The sequence below is a fragment of the Panthera onca genome (assembly GCF_046562875.1).
Source record: "Panthera onca isolate mPanOnc1 chromosome E1 unlocalized genomic scaffold, mPanOnc1 haplotype 2 h2.Chr16_ul_3, whole genome shotgun sequence".
NCBI classification, from domain to species: domain Eukaryota; kingdom Metazoa; phylum Chordata; class Mammalia; order Carnivora; family Felidae; genus Panthera; species Panthera onca.
Window position 1 is genome coordinate 511,276 of NW_027675817.1, and position 21,745 is coordinate 533,020.

General features: G+C 38.6%; 1 pseudogene; it reads left to right on the forward strand.

The window, feature by feature from the left end:
- Positions 1–21,745, forward strand: part of LOC144615399 (EF-hand calcium-binding domain-containing protein 13-like) — a 99,022-nt pseudogene that overhangs the window by 64,502 nt on the left and 12,775 nt on the right.

Consider the following 21,745-nt stretch of genomic DNA (forward strand, 5'->3'; position numbering starts at 1 on the left):
TACAAGGGCAGACACACAAGGGTAGTAGCAGACCTGTACACTGAAACTTGGCAGGCCAGAAGGGAGTAGCTGGAAATATTCAATGTGCTGAATAGGAAAAATATGCAGCCAGGAATCCTTTATCCATCAAGGCTGTCATTCAGAGTGAAAGGAGAGATCAAGGCTTTTCCAGACAAACAAAAACTGAAGGAATTCATGACCACTAAACCAACCCTGCAGGCACTCTGTGAGTGGAATGCTGCAAAGACTACAAAGGACCAGAGACATTGCCACAATCATGAAACCTACAGATAACACAATGACACTAAATCCATATCTTTCAGTCATAACTCTGAATGTAAATGGGCTAAATGCCCCAATCAAAAGGCATAAGGTATCAACATGGATAAAAAACCAAGTTCCATCTATATGCTGTCTACAAGACACTCATTTTAGACCTGAGGACACCTGAAAATTGGAAGTGAGGGGATGGAGAACCATATATCATGCTACTGGAAGTCAAAAGAAAGCTGGAATAGCCATACTTATATCAGACAAACTAGATTTTAAAGTAAAGACGGTAGCAAATGATAAAGAAGGGCATTATTGTCATAATTAAGGGGCCTATCCATCAAGAAGAGATAACAATCGTAAATGTTTATGCCCCCAACTTGGTAGAACCCAAATTTATAAATTAATCACAAACATAAGCAATCTTACTGATAATAATACGGTAATTGTAGATGACTTTATTTTTTTTCAATATATGAAATTTATTGTCAAATTAGTTTCCATACAACACCCAGTGCTTATCCCAAAAGGTGCCCTCCTCAATACCCATCACCCACCTTCGCTTCCCTCCCACCCCCCATCAACCCTCAGTTTGGTCTCAGTTTTTAAGAGTCTCTTATGCTTTGGCTCTCTCCCACTCTAACCTCTTTTTTTTTTTCTCCTTCCCCTCCCCCATGGGTTTCTGTTAAGTTTCTTAGGATCCACGTAAGAGTAAAACCATATGGTATCTGTCTTTCTCTGTATGGCTTATTTCACTTAGCATCACACTCTCCAGTTCCATCCATGTTGCTACAAAGGGCCATATTTCATTCTTTCTCATTGCCACGTAGTATTCCATTGTGTATATAAACCACAATTTCTTTCTCCATTCATCAGTTGATGGACATTTAGGCTCTTTCCATAATTTGGCTATTGTTGAGAGTGCCGCTATAAACATTGGGGTACAAGTGCCCCTATGCATCAGTACTCCTGTATCCCTTGGGTAAATTCCTAGCAGTGCTATTGCTGGGTCATAGGGTAGGTCTATTTTTAATTTTCTGAGGAACCTCCACACTGTTTTCCAGAGCAGCTGCACCAATTTGCATTCCCACCAACAGTGCAAGAGGGTTCCCATTTCTCCACATTCTCTCCAGCATCTACAGTCTCATGATTTGTTCATTTTAGCCACTCTGACTGGCGTGAGGTGATATCTGAGTGTGGTTTTGATTTGTATTTCCCTGATGAGGAGCGATGTTGAGCATCTTTTCATGTGCCTGTTGGCCATCCGGATGTCTTCTTTAGAGAAGTGTCTATTCATGTTTTCTGCCCATTTCTTCACTGGGTTATTTGTTTTTCGGGTGTGGAGTTTGGTGAGCTCTTTATAGATTTTGGATACTAGCCCTTTGTCCGATATGTCATTTGCAAATATCTTTTCCCATTCCGTTGGTTGCCTTTTAGTTTTGTTGGTTGTTTCCTTTGCTGTGCAGAAGCTTTTTGTCTTCATAAGGTCCCAGTAGTTCATTTTTGCTTTTAATTCCCTTGCCTTTGGGGATGTGTCGAGTAAGAGATTGCTACGGCTGAGGTCAGAGAGGTCTTTTCCTGCTTTCTCCTCTAGGGTTTTGATGGTTTCCTGTCTCACATTCAGGTCCTTTATCCATTTTGAGTTTATTTTTGTGAATGGTGTGAGAAAGTGGTCTTGTTTCATTCTTCTGCATGTTGCTGTCCAGTTCTCGCAGCACCATTTGTTAAAGAGACTGTCTTTTTTCCATTGGATGTTCTTTCCTGCTTTGTCAAAGATGAGTTGGCCATACATTTGTGGGTCTAGTTCTGGGGTTTCTATTCTATTCCATTGGTCTATGTGTCTGTTTTTGTGCTAATACCATGCTGTCTTGATGATTATAGCTTTGTAATAGAGGCTAAAGTCTGGGATTGTGATGCCTCCTGCTTTGGTCTTCTTCAAAATTACTTTGGCTATTCGGGGCCTTTTGTGGTTCCATATGAATTTTAGGATTGCTTGTTCTAGTTTCGAGAAGATTGCTGGTGGAATTTTGATTGGGATTGCATCGAATGTGTAGATAGCTTTGGGTAGTATTGACATTTTGACAATATTTATTCTTCCAATCCATGAGCATGGAATGTTTTTCCATTTCTTTATATCTTCTTCAATTACCTTCATAAGCTTTCTATAGTTTTCAGCATACAGATCTTTTACATCTTTGGTTAGATTTATCCCCAGGTATTTTATGCTTCTTGGTACAATTGTGAATGGGATCAGTTTCTTTATTTGTCAACTGATGAATGCAACTGTTGAATGCAACTGATTTCTGTACATTGATTTTGTATCCTGAAACTTTGCTGAAATCATGTATCAGTTCTAGCAGACTTTTGGTGGAGTCTGTCGGATTTTCCACGTATAATAACATGTCTTCTGCAAAAAGTAAATGCTTAACTTCATCTTTGCCAATTTTGATGCCTTTGATTTCCTTTTGTTGTCTGATTGCTGATGCTAGAACTTCCAACACTGTGCTAAACAACAGCAGTGAGAGTGGACATCCCTGTCGTGTTCCTGATCTCAGGGAAAAAGCTGTCAGTTTTTCCCCATTGAGGATGATGTTAGCTGTGGGTTTTTCATAAATGGCTTTTATGATGTTAAAGTATGTTCCTTCTATCCCGACTTTCTCGAGGGTTTTTATTAGGAAAGGATGCTGAATTTTGTCAAATGCCTCTTCTGCATCGATTGACAGGATCATATGGTTCTTATCTTCTCTTTTATTAATGTGATGTATCACATTGATTGATTTGCGAATGTTGAACCAGCCCTGCATCCCAGGAATGAATCCCACTTGATCATGGTGAATAATTCTTTTTAGAAGCTGTTGAATTCGATTTGCTAGTATCTTATTGAGAATTTTTGCATCCACATTCATCAGGAATATTGGCCTATAGTTCTCTTTTATTACTGGGTTTCTGTCTGGTTTAGGAATCAAAGTAATACTGGCTTCATAGAATGAGTCTGGAAGTTTTCCTTCCCTTTCTATTTTTTGGAATAGCTTGAGAAGGATAGGTATTATCTCTGCTTTAAACGTCTGGTAGAACTCCCCTGGGAAGCCATCTGGTCCTGGACTCTTATTTGTTGGGAGATTTTTGATAACTGATTCAATGTCGTCACTGGTTATGGGTCTGTTCAAGCTTTCTGTTTCCTCCTGATTGAGTTTTGGAAGTGTGTGGGTGTTTAGGAATTTGTCCATTTCTTCCAGGTTGTCCAGTTTGCTGGCATATAATTTTTCATAGTATTCCCTGATAATTGCTTGTATCTCTGAGGGATTGGTTGTAATAATTCCATTTCATTCATGATTTTATCTGTTTAGGTCCTCTCCCTTTTCTTTTTGAGAAGCCTGGCTAGAGGTTTATCAATTTTGTTTATTTTTTCAAAAAACCAACTCTTGGTTTCATTGATCTGCTCTACAGTTTTTTAGATTCTATATTGTTTATTTCTGCTCTGATCTTTATTATTTCTCTTCTTCTGGGTTTAGGCTGTCTTTGCTGTTCTGCTTATATTTCCTTTAGATGTGCCGTTAGATTTTGTATTTGGGATTTTTCTTGTTTCTTGAGATAGGCCTGGATTGCAATGTATTTTCCTCTCAGGACTGCCTTCGCTGCATCCCAAAGCGTTTGGATTGTTGTATTTTCATTTTCGTTTGTTTCCATATATTTTTTAATTTCTTCTCTAATTGCCTGGTTGACCCATTCATTCTTTAGTAGGGTGTTCTTTAACCTCCATGCTTTTGGAGGTTTTCCAGACTTTTTCCTGTGGTTGATTTCAAGCTTCATAGCATTGTGGTCTGAAAGTATGCATGGTATGATTTCAATTCTTATATACTTATGAAGGGCTGTTTTGTGACCCAGTATGTGATCTATCTTGGAGAATGTTCCATGTGCACTCGAGAAGAAAGTATATTCTGTTGCTTTGGGATGCAGAGCTCTAAATATATCTGTCAAGTCCATCTGATCTAATGTATCATTCAGGGCCCTTGTTTCTTTATTGACTGTGTGTCTAGATGATCTATCCATTTCTGTAAGTGGAGTGTTAAAGTCCCCTGAAATTACCACATTCTTATCAATAAGGTTACTTATGTTTGTGAGTAATTGTTTTATATATTTGGGGGCTCCTGTATTTGGCACATAGACATTTATAATTGTTAGCTCTTCCTGATGGATAGACCCTGTAATCATTATATCATGCCCTTCTTCATCTCTTGTTACAGCCTTTAATTTAAAGTTTAGTTTGTCTGATATAAGTATGGCTATTCCAGCTTTCTTTTGACTTCCAGTGGCATGATAAATAGTTCTCCATCCCCTCACTCTCAATCTGAAGGTGTCCTCAGGTCTAAAATGAGTCTCTTGTAGACAGCAAATAGATGGGTCTTGCTTTTTTATCCATTCTGATACCCTATGTCTTTTGGTTGGCACATTTAATCCATTTACATTCAGTGTTATTATAGAAAGATATGGGTTTAGAGTCATTGTGATGTCTGTAGGTTTCATGTTTGTAGCGATGTCTCTGGTACTTTGTCTCACAGGATCCCCCTTAGGATCTCTTGTAGGGCTGGTTTAGTGGTGACGAATTCCTTCAGTTTTTGTTTGTTTGGGAAGACCTTTATCTCTCCTTCTGTTCTAAATGACAGACTTGCTGGATAAAGGATTCTTGGCTGCATATTTTTTTCTGTTCATCACATTGAAGATCTCCTGCCATTCCTTTCTGGCCTGCCAAGTTTCAGAAGAGAGATCAGTCACAAGTCTTATAGGTCTCCCTTTATATGTAAGAGCACATTTATCCCTCGCTGCTTTCAGAATTTTCTCTTTATCCTTGTACTTTTCCAGTTTCACTATGATATGTCATGCAGAAGATCGATTCAAGTTACGTCTGAAGGGAGTTCTCTGTGCCTCTTAGATTTCAATGCCTTTTTCCTTCCCCAGATCAGGGAAGTTCTCAGCTATGATTTCTTCAAGTACATCTTCAGCACCTTTCCCTCTCTCTTCCTCCTCTGGAATACCAATTATGTGTAGAATATTTCTCTTTAGTGCATCACTTAGTTCTGTAATGTTCCCCTCATACTCCTGGATTTTTTTTATCTTTTTCTCAGCTTCCTCTTTTTCCATAATTTTATCTTCTAGTTCACCTATTCTCTCCTCTGCCTCTTCAATCCGAGCCGTGGTTGTTTTATTTTGCAGCTCATTTATAGCATTTTTTAGCTCCTCCTGGCTGTTCCTTAGTCCCTTGATCTCTGTAGCAATAGATTCTGTGCTGTCCTTTACACTTTTTTCAAGCCCAGCGATTAATTTTATGACTATTATTCTAAATTCACTTTCTGTTATATTGTTTAAATTGTTTTTGATCAGTTCGTTAGCTGTCGTTATTTCCTGGAGATTCTTTTGAGGGGAATTCTTCCGTTTGGTCATTTTGGATAGTCCCTGGAGTGGTGCGGAACTGCGGGGCACTTCTCCTGTGCTGTCTTGAATAACTTGCGTTGGTGGGTGGGGCCGCAGTCAGACCTGATGTCTGCCCCCAGCCCACCACTGGGGCCACAGTCAGACTGGTGTGTACCTTCTCTTCCCCTCTCCTAGGGGCGGGATTCACTGTGGGGTGGCGTGCCGTGGCCCATCTGGGCTACTTGCACACTGCCAGGCTTATGGTGCTGGGGATCTGGCGTATTAGCTGTGGTGGATCGGCAAGGTGCACAGGGGCGGGAGGGGCAGGCTCAGCTAGCTTATCCTTCCGTGATCAGCTTCTGGAGGGGCCCTGCGGCACCGGGAGGGAGTCAGACCCGCCGCCAGTGGGATGGATCCACAGAAGCACAACGTTGGATGTTTGCGCGGTGCAAGCAAGTTCCCTGGCAGGAACCGGTTCCCTTTGGGATTTTGGCTGGGGGATGGGCGAGGGAGATGGCGCTGGCGAGCGCCTTTGTTCCCCACCAATTTGAGCTTTGTCGTCCGGGGCTCAACAACTCTCCCTCCCGTTGTCCTCCAGCCTTCCCGCTCTCTGAGCAGAGCTGTTAACTTATAACCTTCCAGATGTTAAGTCCTGCTTGCTGTCTGAACACACTCCGTCCAGCCCCTCCGCTTTTGCAAGCCAGACTCGGGGGCTCTGCTTGCCCGGCGGGCTGCCCTTCTGCCCTGACTCCCTCCCGCCAGTCTGTAGCACGCACTGCCTCTCCGCCCTTCCTACCCTCTTCCATGGTCCTCTCGTCTATGCTTGGCTCCGGAGACTCCGTTCTGCTAGTCTTCTGGCAGTTTTCTGGGTTATTTAGGCAGGTGTAGATGGAATCTATGTGATCAGCAGGATGCGGTGAGCCCGGCATCCTCCTACGCCGCCATCTTCCCTGTGGATGACTTTAATACTCCACTTACAGTAATGGAGAGATGACCTAGGCAGAAAATTAATAAAGAAACAACGGTCTTGAATGATACCCTGGACCAGATGGAGTTGACAAATATATTCAGAACTTTTTATCCAAAAGCAGCAGAATACACATTCTTCTCGAGTGCACATGGAATATTCTCCAAAATAGATCACATACTGGGTCACAAAGCAGCCCTAAATAAATATAAAAGGATTGAGATCATACCATGAATATTTTCAGATCACAATGCTATGAAACTTGAAATCAACCACAAGACAAAATTTGGAAAGCCTCCTAATGCATGGAGGTTAAAGAACATCCTACTAAAGAATCAGTGGGTCAATTAGGCAGTTAAAGAAGAAATTTAAAAATATATGGAAGCAAATGAGAATGAAAATAAAACATTCCCAACCCTTTGGGATGCAGCAAAGGCAGTCCTAAGAGGAAAATACACTGCAATCCAGGCCTATCTCAAGAAACAAGAAAAGTCCCCAAAACAGAATCTACCCTCACACCTAAAGGAACTAGAAGCAGAGCAGCAAAGAAACCCCAAAGCCAGCAGAAGAAGAGAAATAATAAAGATTAGAGCAGAACTAAACAATATGGAATCCAAAAAAACCCAAAAAACAAAAAACACAGTAGAACAGATCAATTAATCTAAGAGGTGGTTTTTGGAAACAATAAACAAAATTGATAAAACCCTAGCCAGACTTCTCAAAAAGAAAAGAGAGAGAACCCAAATAGATAAAATCACAGATGAAAGAGGAGAGATCACAACCAACACCACAGAAATACAAACAATTATTAGAGAATACTGTGAAAAATTATATGCCAACAAACTGGACAATCTGTAAGAAATTGGACAAATTCCTAGACACCCACACACTACCAAAACTCAAACTGGAAGAAATAGAAAATTTGAACAGACCCACAACCAGTGAAGAAATTGAATCAGTTATCAAAAATCTCCCAACAAATGAGTCCCAACAAATGGGCCAGATGGCTACCCAAGGGACTTCTACCAGACATTTAAAGCAGAGTTAGTACCTATTCTTCTCAAGCTGTTCCAAACAATAGAAATGGAAGGAAGGCTTCTGGACTAATTCTATGTAGCCAGCATTACCTCGATTCCCAAACCAGACAGAGACCCCACTAAAAAGAATTACAGGCCAATATCCCCGATGAACATGGATGCAAAAATTCTCAACAAGATACTAGCAAATTGAATTCAACAGTATATTAAAAGAATTATTAACCATGATCAAGTGGGATTCATTCCTGGGCTGCAGGACTGGTTCAATATTCGCAAATCAATCAATGTGGTATATCACATCGATAGAAGAAAGGATAAGAACAATATGATCCTGTCAATAGATGCAGAAAAAGCATCTGACAAAATACAGCATCATTAGTAAAAACCCTCCAGAAAGTTGGGATAGAAGGAACATATCTTAACATCATCAAATCTACATATGAAAAGCCCAAGCTAATATCATCCTCAATGGGGAAAAACTGAGAGTTTACCCACTGAGATCAGGAATACAACAGGGATGTCTACTCTCACCACTGTTGTTTAATATAGTGTTGGAAGTCCTAGCCTCAGCAATCAGACAACAAAAGGAAATAAAAGGCATCCAAATTGGCAAAGAAGTCAAACTTTCATTTTTTGCAGATGACATGATACTCTACATGGAAAACTCAAAAGACTCCACCAAAAAACTAGAACTGATACATGAATTCAGCAAAGTCGCAGGATATAAAACCAATGTACGGAAATTGGTTGCATTTCTATACACCAAGAATGAAGCAATAGTAAGAGAAATCAAAGAATCGATCCCATTTACAATTGTATCGAGAACCATAAAATACCTAGGAATAAGTTTAACCAAAGAGGTAAAAGATCTGTATGCTGAAAACTGTAGAAAACTTATGAAAGAAATTGAAGAAGACACAAAGAAATGGAAAGGCATTCCAGGCTCATGGATTGGAAGAAAAAATATTGTTAAAATGTGGATAGTACCCAAAGCAATCTACACATTCAGTGTAATCCCACTCAAAATTGCACCAGCATTCTTCTCAGAGCTAGAACAAACAATCTTTCAAATTTGTAGGGAACCACATGAGACCCTGAATAGCCAAAGTAATGTTGAACAGGAAAACCAAAGTAGGAAGCATCACAATCCCAGACTTCAGCCTCTACTACAAAGCTGTAATCATCAAGACAGTATGGTATTGGCACAAAAATAGGCACATAGACCAGTGGAGTAGAATACAGAACCCAGAATTGGACTCACAAAGGTATGGCCAATTAATCTTTGATGAAGCAGGGAAGAGTATCCAAGGAAAAAAAGAAAGTCTCTTTGGCAAATAGTGCTGGAAGACCTGTACAGTAACAAGCAGAAGAATGAAACTGGACCACTCTCTCACACCATACACAAAAATAAACTCAAAGTGGATGAAGGGCCTAAATGTGAGACAGGAAACCATCAAAACCCTAGAGGGGAAAACAGTCAACAACCTCTTTGACCTCAGCCACAGCAACTTCTTACTTGATACGTCTCTGAAGGCAAGGGAGATAAAAGCAAAAATGAACTATTGGGACCTCATCAAGATAAAAAGTTTCTGCACAGCCAAGGAAACAATCAACAAAACTAAAAGGCAACTGATCGAATGGAAGACGATATTTACAAATGACATATCAGATAAAGGTTAGTATCCAAAATCTATAAAGAACTTACCAAGCTCAACACCCGACAAACAAACCAGTGAAGAAATGGACAGATGACATGAGCAGACACTTTTCCAAAGAAGACATCCAGATGGCCAGCAGACACATGAAAAGATGCTCAACATCGCTCATCATTAGGGAAATACAAATCAAAACCACACTGAGATACCACCTCACACAGGTCAGAGTGGCTAAAATTAACAACTCAGGAAACAACAGATGTTGGTGAGGATGTGGAGAAATGGGAGCCCTCTTGCACTTTTGGTGGGAGTGCAAACTGGTGCAGCCTCCCTGGAAAACAGTGTAGAGGTTCCTCAAGAAATTAAAAATAGAATTACCCTACAACCCAGCAATAGCACTACTAGGAATTTATCCAAAGGATGCAGGAGTGCTGATTCATAGGGGCACGTGTACCCCAATGTTTATAATAGCACTATCAACAATAGCCACATTATGGAAAGAGCCAATGTCCATCCACTGATGAATGGATAAAAAAGATGTGATACACACACACACACACACACACACACACACACACACACACACACCAGAATACTACCGGCAATGAGAAAGAATGAAATCTTGCCATTTGCAACAACATGGATGGAACTGGAGGGTATTATGTTAAGTGAAATAAGTCAGAGCAAGAGAGATATCATGTTTTCACTCATATGTAGAATTTGAGAAACTTAACCAAAGACCATGAGGGAAGGGAAGAGGAAAAAAATAGTTTCAAACAAAGAGGGAGGAAGGCAAACCATAAGAGACTCCTGAATACAGAGAACGACTGAGGATTGATGGGGAGACTGTGGGGGAGGGGAAAATGGGTGATGGGCATTGAGGAGGGTACTTGTTGGGATGAGTACTGGGTGTTGTATGTAAGCGATGAATCATGGGAATCTACTCTTAAAGCCAAGAGCACACTGTATGTTAGCTAACTTGACAATAAGTTATATTTTAAAAAAAAAAGCATTCTCTCTCTCTCTCTGCCCCTCTCCCATATGCACACACTCTGTCTCTCTCTCAAAAAAAAAGGCAACTCATGGGGCGCCTGGGTGGCTCAGTCAGTTAAGCATCTGACTGTTGATTTCACCTCAGGTCATGATTTCACAGTTTGTGAGCTCAAGCCCTGCATCAGGATCCATGCAACGGTGAGAAGCCTGCTTGGGATTCCCTCTCTCTGCTCCTTCCGCATGCCCTCTCTCTCACTCAAAATAAGTGCATTAATTTTTAAAAAAAGCAACTCAGAGCTTATGTTCTCTACTTATGCATTATACCATCTGACTGCCATGGCGTCAGCTCAGGCACACACACAATAATTCTTCCTCACTTCTGGCATCTGGTGATTTTCCTTTCTATTGAGCTTATCACTCAGTTGTTTAGGCTGAAAAGTTAGGAGTCATTCTTGGTCTTTTTTTTCCTTATGGCCCTAGCTCCACCACTTCCACTTCCCTGATTCAATTCATCACCAAATATTATTTTTATTGATATTTTAACTCAGTATAGAGTGTGTTTTGCATTGGAAATTGAAGGGGAATCTGGCTATTGTCATTCTATATTGCCAGTTCTCTCTTTATAGGGGGCACCTGGGTGGCTCAGTCGGCTAAGCGTTGGACTTTGCCTCAGGTCATGATCATGCTGTTCATGAGCCCTGTGTCAGGCTCTGTGCTGTTTGAGCTGTTTGAGCCCTGTGTCAGGCTCTGTGCTGACAGCTCAGAGCCTGGAACCTGCTTCAGATTCTGTGTCTCCCTCTTTCTCTGCCCCTCTCCAGCTCATGCTCTCTCTCTCTCTCTCTCTCTCTCTCTCTCTCTCTCTCTCAAAAATAAACATTCAAAAATAAAAAATAAAAACACTCATTCATGGGGTGCCTTGGTGGCTCCGTTGGTTGAGCATCCAACTCTCGATTTTGGCTCGGGTCATGGTCTCACAGTTTCGTGGGTTCAAGCCCTATGTTGGGCTCTGTGCTGACTGACAGCATGGAGCCTGCTGTCTCTCTGTCTCCCACTGTCTCTCTGTCCCTTCCCTGCTCTCATTCTCTCTGTCTCTCTCAAAATAGAAATAAAATAAACTTAAAAAAACCCACTCATTCAGGTTTTTGACCTTGACATTCCACCTTAGCTTTTTACAAAAGTTAAATCTCACTTTGTTAACTCCATTTGCCAATTTTCTATTTTCATCTTATTTACCTCTATAGTTTTTTTTTAACTCAAGTGTAATTAACATACAGTATTACATTAGTTTCAGGTGTGCAGCATAATGATTCAACCATTATTTTTAATTTAATATGTTTATTCTTCAAAATTCTTCTCCTTATGTTTTCTGTGACACCGTCATCTCATTTTTTCCCCACCTTATTGGCTCTTCCTTTTTTTTCTTTAAAATTGAGATATAATTGGCATATAACATTGTGTGAATTTAAGGTGTACAAAGTGTTGATTTGATACACTTATATATTGCAATACGATTACCACCATAGTGTTAACTAACAGCATCATCACATCACATAATGATCATTTCTTTTTTTGTGGTGAGAACACCAAGATTTATTCTCTTAGCAACATTCAAGTATATAGTATTGCTAACTATAATCACAATGCTGTGCCTTAGATGCCCAGAATTTATTCATCTTCTAATTGTAAATTAGTACCCTTGACCAGCCTCTTCCTAATTTCCTGGTAACCACCATTCTACTCTGTTTCTGAGTTCTGCTTTTTCAGATGTGAGACCTTATAAGTATTTGTCTTTCTCTGATTTATCTTACCAAGCATAGTGCTTGTCACTCTTTTGTCCCTAATGTCAGGATTTCCTTCTTTCTCATAACGGAATAATATTCCATTGTAGACCTAGCTCTTTTTTGGTCTTGTTTTCTGGCTCCTTCTTTTCTGACTGGATTTTATATTAGCATGATCCCAGGATCCATTCTGAGTCCCATTCTCTAAGCCTCTTCCCGAATCATCTTATTGCTTTAAATAATATTGCTGTTCTTTTGACTCCCCATGTATCTCATACTTAATATGTATAAAAAAGAATTCTTGCTGTCCAACGATCTTATTCTTTACCTAGGCTCTCTTACCTCAGTTTTCGACACCACTGTCCACTCAGCTGCTAAGTTCTAAACCTAGGAGTTCTTCATGGCCCCAGCTTCTCATTCAATTCATCAGTAAATACTCTCAGTCTTGGGGCACCTGGCTGGTGCAGTTGATAAAGCGAGCGACTTTTAATCTCTGGGTTGTAAGTTTGAGCCCCACAATCAGGTGTAGAGATTGCTTAAAAATAAAATCTTAAATTAAAAAAAAATTTTAAAAATACTTCCAGTTTTATTCTCCAAACACGTCCTATGTTTGTCCACTTCTTGTTCTCATCACTGTTACCCTTGCTGAAGCCACTGTCATCTTTTTCTCTGAACTAGCTTCCTAACTGCTTGATCTTCCAGAGAGTCTGTTCTCTATACAGTAGTAGAGTGATCCTTTTACACATTGGTAATGAGATAATTTCACTCCCTGCCCCTTAAACCTTCCAAAGGTTTTCCATTGGAATTAAAACCAAAACCAAAACAAAACAAAAAACCCCACAAAATTTCTTTCCATGGTCTGCAGTAGTAGATTGAAGAGAAAGTAAGATCCAGGGAACGATGTTCGGGGGAGATGTAGAGCAAAAGCTATTTTGGTTTTATGGTTTAATTCATGGTTTAATCAGTTGGAGTTGTTTATGAATTCAGACTTCTGTAAATCTATAAGTCAATGAAAATGACTCTTTATATTGGTTATTCAGCAGTGGGTCACTATAAGTTCTTGAAATATTTCAGAATCCTCAAAGAAACACTAATTTTGGTGTTCAATATTTTATTGTGTTTTAATATTTGAAAATTGGCAATCATTTATAACGTATTTGTTATTCTTCTTAGCCATAAAAACCTTAATTCCTGACTGTTCCAGGTAATAGTTTAACTGTACTAACTTCTTGGACAAGGGTGTTGTAAAACTTGTGTGTGATCTACCTTTCAGTATTGCCTGATGCTATTGAAAACCTCCATAATCTCAGCAAAGGGAAGATGAAGATTTCTCACCTGTGGACCACTCTGTCTAACTTGAATAGTAACTTGAAAAAAAATGAATTCCTAGCTGTGCTGAAATTAACAACAGTGGATGGTAAGTATTCCAAATATTACAATTAAAAGATACATAAGACTGTCGGTCTGCCTTTCGTCAATCTTTTTTTTTTCCTTGTATCTTGTACTTGGTTGATATGCCAATATATACACTTAGAAAATATAAAGAAACCTCAGATTGTTTGGTTGTCCAACAGAAAAAATGTTAATATCTAATTTATTGTTACTCTAAATTGATCAAATATGCATTGATTACCTTCAAGTTGTGTAACATGTAACTGGAAAATGGCATATCCCGTGAACACAGAGGGGACTGTTAGGAAATGTTAAGAGATCTATTCCCGTTTTTTTATTAACATGACTTCAGATATCCATACTGTAAAATAGACTTTGTGGTGGCCACCACCACTACTAAGTTAGCAAGTAAAAAAAGATTCAAACAAAACAAAAATGAGTTTACAAAGTAAAACAAAGACCATGGACTATAATTTTTCTTAAAAAATTTTTTTTTAGCATTTATTTCTGAGAGAGAGAGAGACAGAGAGACAGAGCAGGAGTGGGGGGAGGGGCAGAGAGAGAGGGAGACACAGAATCAGAAGCAGGTTCCAGGGTCTGGGCTGTCAGCACAGAGCCCGTTGTGGGCCTCAAACTCATGAACCATGAGATCATGACCTGAGCCGAAGTCGGACGCTTAACCAACTGAGCCACCCAGGCACCTCTACAGTTTTTCAAATAAGACTATTATTTACTGCTGATGTTCTGCATGTAGGAGACAGGTAGTACACAACCACAGGTGAACATTTCCACTCCTTCGTATTTTTCATACCTTGAAGTTACAAATGTACTGTTACACTCTTTTATGTGAAATGTTTATGCAAAACTAGCCTCGTAACAAGAGCATGCTGTCTACGGTCTTTGTCAAAGAACTGTCTTTCCCTGTGAGGATTACTTACCCCTTTTTCTTCATTAAGCTCCTGTTTAAGTGAGACTGGTAATTTTGAACTTTAAGTGTGTTGGTTGTTTTGTTTATTAACATATTTGAGATGAAGAGGGTTGATGAAAATATGATACTACCTGATAATAGCGATTTTTTTCCCTCTCTTTTACTGAGACCTTTTATTGGACCTTCAGTACAATGTGATTTAATTCCTATTTTAATGCAGTGGTTTGCAAAGTTTTGAACCTTGTTATTTTTGGTTTTGTATTTATATTTGGTGCTGGTAAAGCAGTAGAATCCTTTTCTTCTAAATGAAATCTTACAGAGTCCCTCAATATATAAATCATAAAAGTTGAGTTTCTCTGAATAAAGTGGGGGAAATGACCAAGTGAACTGCTTAAGTATTTCAACAGAGCTTTAGAAACGTGAGAAAGAACGTAAGCATTCCCGACCTAGGATCCTCTTTTTGACCATGGTGTATGTTAAAAAAGGAAAAAGGCTGGGAGGGTGGGGGTGTGCCTGAATGGCTCAATCAGTTAACTGTCCAACTCTTGATTTCAGCTCAGGTCATGATCTCACAGTCGTGGACTCGAGCCCCTTGTCTGGCTCTGTGCTGACAGGATGGAGCCTGCTTGGGATTCTCTCTCTCCCTCTCTCTCTTCCCCTCCCCCCCCCCCTCAAAATAAATAAATAAACTGAAAAAAAATGTTTTTCTTGCAGAAGATGATGAAGTACAAATAGAAGAATTTGGACAAGTGGTAAAGGATATTCGTGATGCCTCCAGGTTAAAAGGTAACTAGTAAATTATTTGTGACTGTTAAATTTACTTTTATTGAATGGATGTCTTTGTGTTTTGTTTTTTAGAATTTCTAGTTCTGTTAATTTCTGCTTACCATGTTGGCATTGATCTGTTTTAAGGCAGGCAAAACTTGATTTTGATTAAAAGTTGGCAGCATCCATGATGAAAGAAAAATGCCTTTTTCTGGAATGGGGCCTGTGTAACCTATTTTAAATCCCTTTTTTTGTTGTTGTTATTTGTGTGTGTGTGTGTGTGTGTGTGTGTGTGTGTGTGTGTGTTTTGTTCTGGACTTTATGTAAAGTCAGATACTAGCTTTACAATTTTTCAGATATGAAAATTTTCTATACCATTTTTAGCCTCAGACTTAGGACTCTACCCTGTGTAAAGGCTTATATATTATAGAATTTCTCAGAAATCTTCTACCTCTTCCTTTAGTAGACATTCCTCATGTTCCTTTCTTTGGATTTTGTTAACATACAAGAGTGACCATGTGCATTTTGGTACCATGGCTATTTCCTACCACTTGACTTCCATTTTTGCTTAAAAGTTAAATCATAGACCTAAAACCAATGGAGATCATACTCATGGAGTTTGTGTACTTTTCTATTGGGAAAATAAGTTTAAAACTTAATTATCACTGGTAATTTATTTGAATAACATTCAAATGACTGTTTGGTCAATGAGCGCTGTCAGGAGAAGAATAACAACATAGGTATATGTTTAGGAAAACGGAAGCGGAGTCATTTCTGGGTGTAAAGAAGTAGATAGATACTTTTCAGATTTTTCATAACCACTCTGCCCTGGTATAAAATTTTTAACATCATTGTTTCTCTTTTAGGTTAAGAAAAGTACTTAATAATTCCCTGTTGACATATAAATATGTTACCTGGGTCACGTAACATAATTAGCATCAATATAGTATAGTGAAATAGATTAGCCGTGCTATAGGAAACAATGCACACAGGTAGAAAAGAACATGGGCTATGGAGTTTGATACATGGTGGTTTGTGGGTTTTTGACTTACCAGCTGGGTAGTCTCTGTAGGTCATTCTGGTTTCCTCATCTTTAAAACAAGGAAGCTAATAAAATCACGTTTCTCCTAGAGTTGTCAGGATCAACTGCAAAAACACATATAAAGCACATAATCTAATTATTAGGCACATACTATATACTTGGTAAATGGTAGTTAATTTTGAAATCAGAAAACAGAGTTCAGAAAGACTGGTATTCAGGACAGATAACTTTTTATGTGGAGGAAGGAAAAAAAAAATGGAAACTAAACCATTGAGAAAGGAGAACAGTGAAAAAGGAGAAAGGTGTAGTTTAGGTACCTGAATCTGGGAGCTGGTCATAATGATTGGGGGTTGACACTGGAATCTGTCAGCCAGTGCAAGAAAAGGCCAATAATTACAGGGAAGAGTGAGGAAGGGCCACCCTGGAAGAAAAGTGTTAACATAGCAGGCCTGAAACTGCTCTTTTTAGAAAAGTCTCCTTGCAAGGTTGACTGTCATATGCTCAGACTGTTCCCTTCATTACTGACTGATAAGGTTAGTTCACTGTGCCTGGACTATTTGTTGACAAACTTGGAGGGGCTGAGAAAACAGGCATATTGTGGATCAAGTTCTATGCTTTCCTTCAGTATACACACAGTTTTAAGGGATTATGGTCAGTGTCTGATCTTGTAGTTGAAGATTTTAGAGGTTGGGCAGGCAGTTCTAGGTATTGATGAGGATTAAGGATAGCCATTGATCTGGATGACTTTGGAAAGGAAGTGAAAGTTTTTGGAGTTGAGAGGTCAAGGTCATTCTTATTGTCATCAGATGATAATGGGAAATGGGGCTAAGGGAGGATTATGAGCAGGGTGACCAAAGATCCTCCAAGAAGGTGAAAGAGTGATCAGAAAGTCAGTAGATGATGGTGTCCGGAGGGTAGTGTAGGTCAATGACAGGCCTGAATCTCAGGGGAGGGATAGGTTTGATTGAAGGTGGAACTAAAATAGCCAGACAGCAGAATCTTAGGAGTGTTTCTCTGCTTCCTGGTCCTATGTGGAGCATGGGAGGATGAGCAGACTCCTCTTAAGGTGTCTGTGCAAAGAAACCATATTTTAAAGGGAACCAAGCTTTAGGTAAAACAAGCAGAGCTGATACAGGTTTTTAGGTGACTGTCATTTGCAGTTGCCTCGCTGAGATGTTAGGGGGACAGAAAGTGAAGCGGGATCGAAGGTACTAAGAAGCTGTGATTACTGTTTGCAGCTATTCCTGAAGGCTTAATAATAATAATAATAATAATAATAATAATAGTAACTTTATTGCTATTAATATGACACTTAGTGTTTGCTATATACCTAATGTTGTTTTAAGTGTTTTTCATACATCATATATTTAATCTCCATATTAACTGTGTGAGGTAGATAGTATTATTAAATTATTTTAGATATAAGACTACTGAATTTGATAGAGGGGTTAAATAGTAATAATTTGCTCAAGGTCAGATAGTTTCAGGTCACAAATCCTGGAGCCAGGATTTGAATGTACTTAACACCGCCTCCTTTGAAAGGGCTGGAAATAAAGCAAAATTCCAGATGCCAGAGTACAACTGGATCTTGGTAGAATTGAAAAGAAAAGGTGAGTGAGTCTTTGTGATACTTGTGTTTACAATTTTACATTTCTCATGATTCTGAAATCTATTTCACTTCCACCAGGATGAGTTAATTTTGTTTGCTACCATTAGAGCTCTAGTTTAAAATAACTACTTTGTGTCATTGCAGTGAAAAATTCAGCCATAGCAACCATTTTGGTTGTGCCAATTTTATATTAGCACCAAAGAAACATGGCAGACCAAGCATATTGTTTTGCTGGACTTAGAATTTCCTGAGGGCTGGATTCTTCACTGAGATTTCTTATTCAAGAGGTGATCATAAATCATGGACTACCACTGACAAAAGTCTTGAGTGATGGCTACTGTTGTTTTTTAAGTCAGAGGTTAGTTCAATTACCGAATCACTTTTTTCTGTTTCTAGAGTTACAAGACATTGTCTTAGCTCTTGATGGGCTTGAAGGTGACATGATATCTGGGAAGAACTTGGAGAGCTTTCTAGGCAATATTGGGATTAAGTCACCTGAAGAAGAGGTAGAGAAAATTCTTCAGTCAGATCTTGTTTCTGGTAAGCATTTAAATATTATTATCCATTTTTTTGTTTTGGGTAGGAGTAACTGAAGAAAGTGTGCAAGGTTTTTGTTCAAGCGAATAGGGCTCCTTTGAGCTAATATCTATAGGTATTTGCTTGTATTGCTGTAAATGTCCTTAAAGAGGAGACTTTCTTTTAAAGTCCTTTTTTACAGTTAATGAGAATACTCTTAGCAAGCAGGTAGAAATTTTGTGGGGGAGTGGGCTCATTGGTATCCACTCTCTTTAGATAGATCTTGATTTAGTGACTAACACATAGTTTGGAAATTCCAGCTCTGTGAATAGAAAACCTAGCTTTGCTGGTTTGTACCAAGTAAAGTTATTGGACTTACAACTTTCTTAGTAGGTTAGTTGCCTTACAGGTAGAATCAGAACTAGCGTATCTACAATCTTGTAAGGTTAATTGCAAGGCACAGTGGGTGAAAATGAATCCCAAGTATCTTGTATGTAAAGTAAAGAAATTGTATGCTGGTTTTGATTTTCATATGAGCTTTTTAATATTACGTTTTCCAGGGATTCTTGTCTGTTCCCCTCCCCTCTCTCTCTTACAGATGACAACGTGGTGAATGTTAAAGACTGTATGAGGGCTTTGAAGGACACTCAGAAATTTTCCACTTTTGTTGGTAAGAACTTTATGGTAAAACTGTTGAATGGCAAACAACACAGGACTCATTCAGAGGTCACGTAGCCAAACATTATATTTGGTGCTCAGATCTTCTTTGTAGTATCTGTGCCAAATGTTTGTTTCATCTACATTTGAACTCTTCCAGTTATGGCAAACTTGATTACATTTGTTTTTCATTTAAGAATTTGTATTTGAATGGAAAAGATTGGGAAAATGACAAGGTTATGATGTTTTCCAATAGCTAAAGTAAGGACATTTTATTATATAATAATGGTAATTTTGAAACTGTTATAAAAAAATTTAGTGACCAGAAATGTAAGAGATATAAAGTGCAAGGCTCATGTAATGTCACCTTCTGGAAATATCCCTGTTAAAGTGTGGTAAATATCCCTTTAGCCTTTTTTATTTGAATCTATGAATATTTGTGTATTCTGATATTATTTAAAAATTAGACGCACTTGGGTGGCTCAGTTGGTTAAATGTCTGATTTTGGCTCAGGTTATGATCTCATGGTTTGTGAGTTCAAGCCCCACATTGGGCTCTCTGCTGTCAGCACAGAGCCCACTTCAGATCCTCTGTTTTCTTCTCTCTCTGCCCCTGCTTGTTCTCTAAATAAATCAATCAATTAATTAATAATTAACTAATTAAAATAAAATTACCATGGGGGCGCCTGGGTGGCTCAGTCGGTCAAGCGTCCGACTTCAGCCCGGGTCACGATCTCGCGGTCGGTGAGTTCGAGCCCCGCGTCAGGCTCTGGGCTGATGGCTCAGAGCCTGGAGCCTGCTTCCGATTCTGTGTCTCCCTCTCTCTCTGCCCCTCCCCCGTTCATGCGCTGTCTCTCTCTGTCTCAAAAATAAATAAAACGTTAAAAAAAAAATTTAAAATAAAATTACCATGTCCATAATATTCCACGACTTGCAGGTTTAAAGAAATTAACAGTGTATCTTAGATATTGTTCCATGTTCCATTGTATCATAAACAACCTCATTCTTTTTTTTTTTTTTTTTTTTTCAACTTTTTTTTTATTTATTTTTGGGACAGAGAGAGACAGAGCATGAACCGGGGAGGGGCAGAGAGAGAGGGAGACACAGAATCGGAAACAGGCTCCAGGCTCCGAGCCATCAGCCCAGAGCCTGACGCGGGGCTCGAACTCACGGACCGCGAGATCGTGACCTGGCTGAAGTCGGACGCTTAACCGACTGCGCCACCCAGGCGCCCCGCAACCTCATTCTTTTTAAAGACTGCAATAATATTCCATTTGGGGGATGTACTGTCATTTTATCCACAACACTTTTGATGATATTTGCCAATTAAAAATCTGAAAATTTGCCAATTTTTCACCACTGAAACATTTTGATGAGCATTGTTGTATGTATATATGTGCATAAAGTTCTCCTGGGGGATAAAACCCTCAGAAGTCACACTGCTAGACTGAAATATATGCAGATGTGAGATGTTAACAGCTACTGCTTAATTATCCTCCAAAAAGTTTGTAAAAATTCACACTTTTATCAGTAATGGATATTATTTATTGAAAATTCTGCTGGTAAAAGAATTCTATTATTGTTTTAATATGCATGTCTTTAATGACTAGTGAGGTAAAACATTTTTCATATGATTGTCGAATATGCTTTTCTTTTATTTTAATTAGATTGTCTTTTTCATATGAATTTATAAATAGCTCTTTTTTTTTTTTAAATAGCTCTTTATATATAAGGGACATTAATGTTCTGTCTTGTCTATTGCCATTTTTTTTCTAGTTTATTATTCATCTTTGACTTTGATTTTGGTGGACTGCTTATTGCCATCCTCTGTTTTATTTTGTCAGTTTTGGTAATTTTTATTCTCCTAGGAAATTTATTTTATTCAAGTGTTTTTTGGGAATATTAGTACAATCCTATGCAGTGATAATTCTTTTGATTTTTTTGTGTCTGGTTATTTTCTCATTCTTAAATTTGTATATATATATTTGTGTGTGTGTGTGTGTGTGTGTATATATGTGTGTATATATACACACATATATACACACATATATATATATATATCTTCTTCTAGATTTCCTAGCAGATCTTTTAATTATCTCTCTTTTTAAAGCTCTACATCTTAGATTTATCTTTAGTGTTTCTATTTGTAGTAAAAAAAAAATTCTGCTTTTATCTTTAGGATGTCCTTTCTATTGTTCCCTTTTGTCCATTTTGTAGTTTTTCTAAGTTGTTTAAATTATGAACTTACTTTTTTCTTCTTACTGAGAAATAAATGTTTAAGACTATCAATTTTCATTTCAGTAAGACTTTGGTTTATCAAAGTCTTTATTCTTGTTTTTTTCTAAGCATATTCAGTTGTATTTTGATTTTCTCCTTGATGTAAGAGTTGCCTAAGAGAAAAACCTTAAATTTGAAAGCAATTATTTGAAAAATTTTAAATGAATTTAAAAATTTTAAATTTGAATTTGAATTTCATTATTGTCCTCTCTTTGTTGTTTATTTTTAGTTTACTGTGGTCAGAGAATGAGGTCTATAGTAGAGGATTTGATAGTTTCTGTGTTAATTAGATACGGAGTTTTTTCGATTTTTACATGTTTATTTAAAAACCGCATTAGGGGTGCCTGGGTGGCTCAGTTGGTTGAGCGTCCGACTTTGGCTCAGGTCATGATCTCGCGGTTTGTGAGTTCGAGCCCCGTGTCGGGCTCTGTGCTGACAGCTCAGAGCCTGG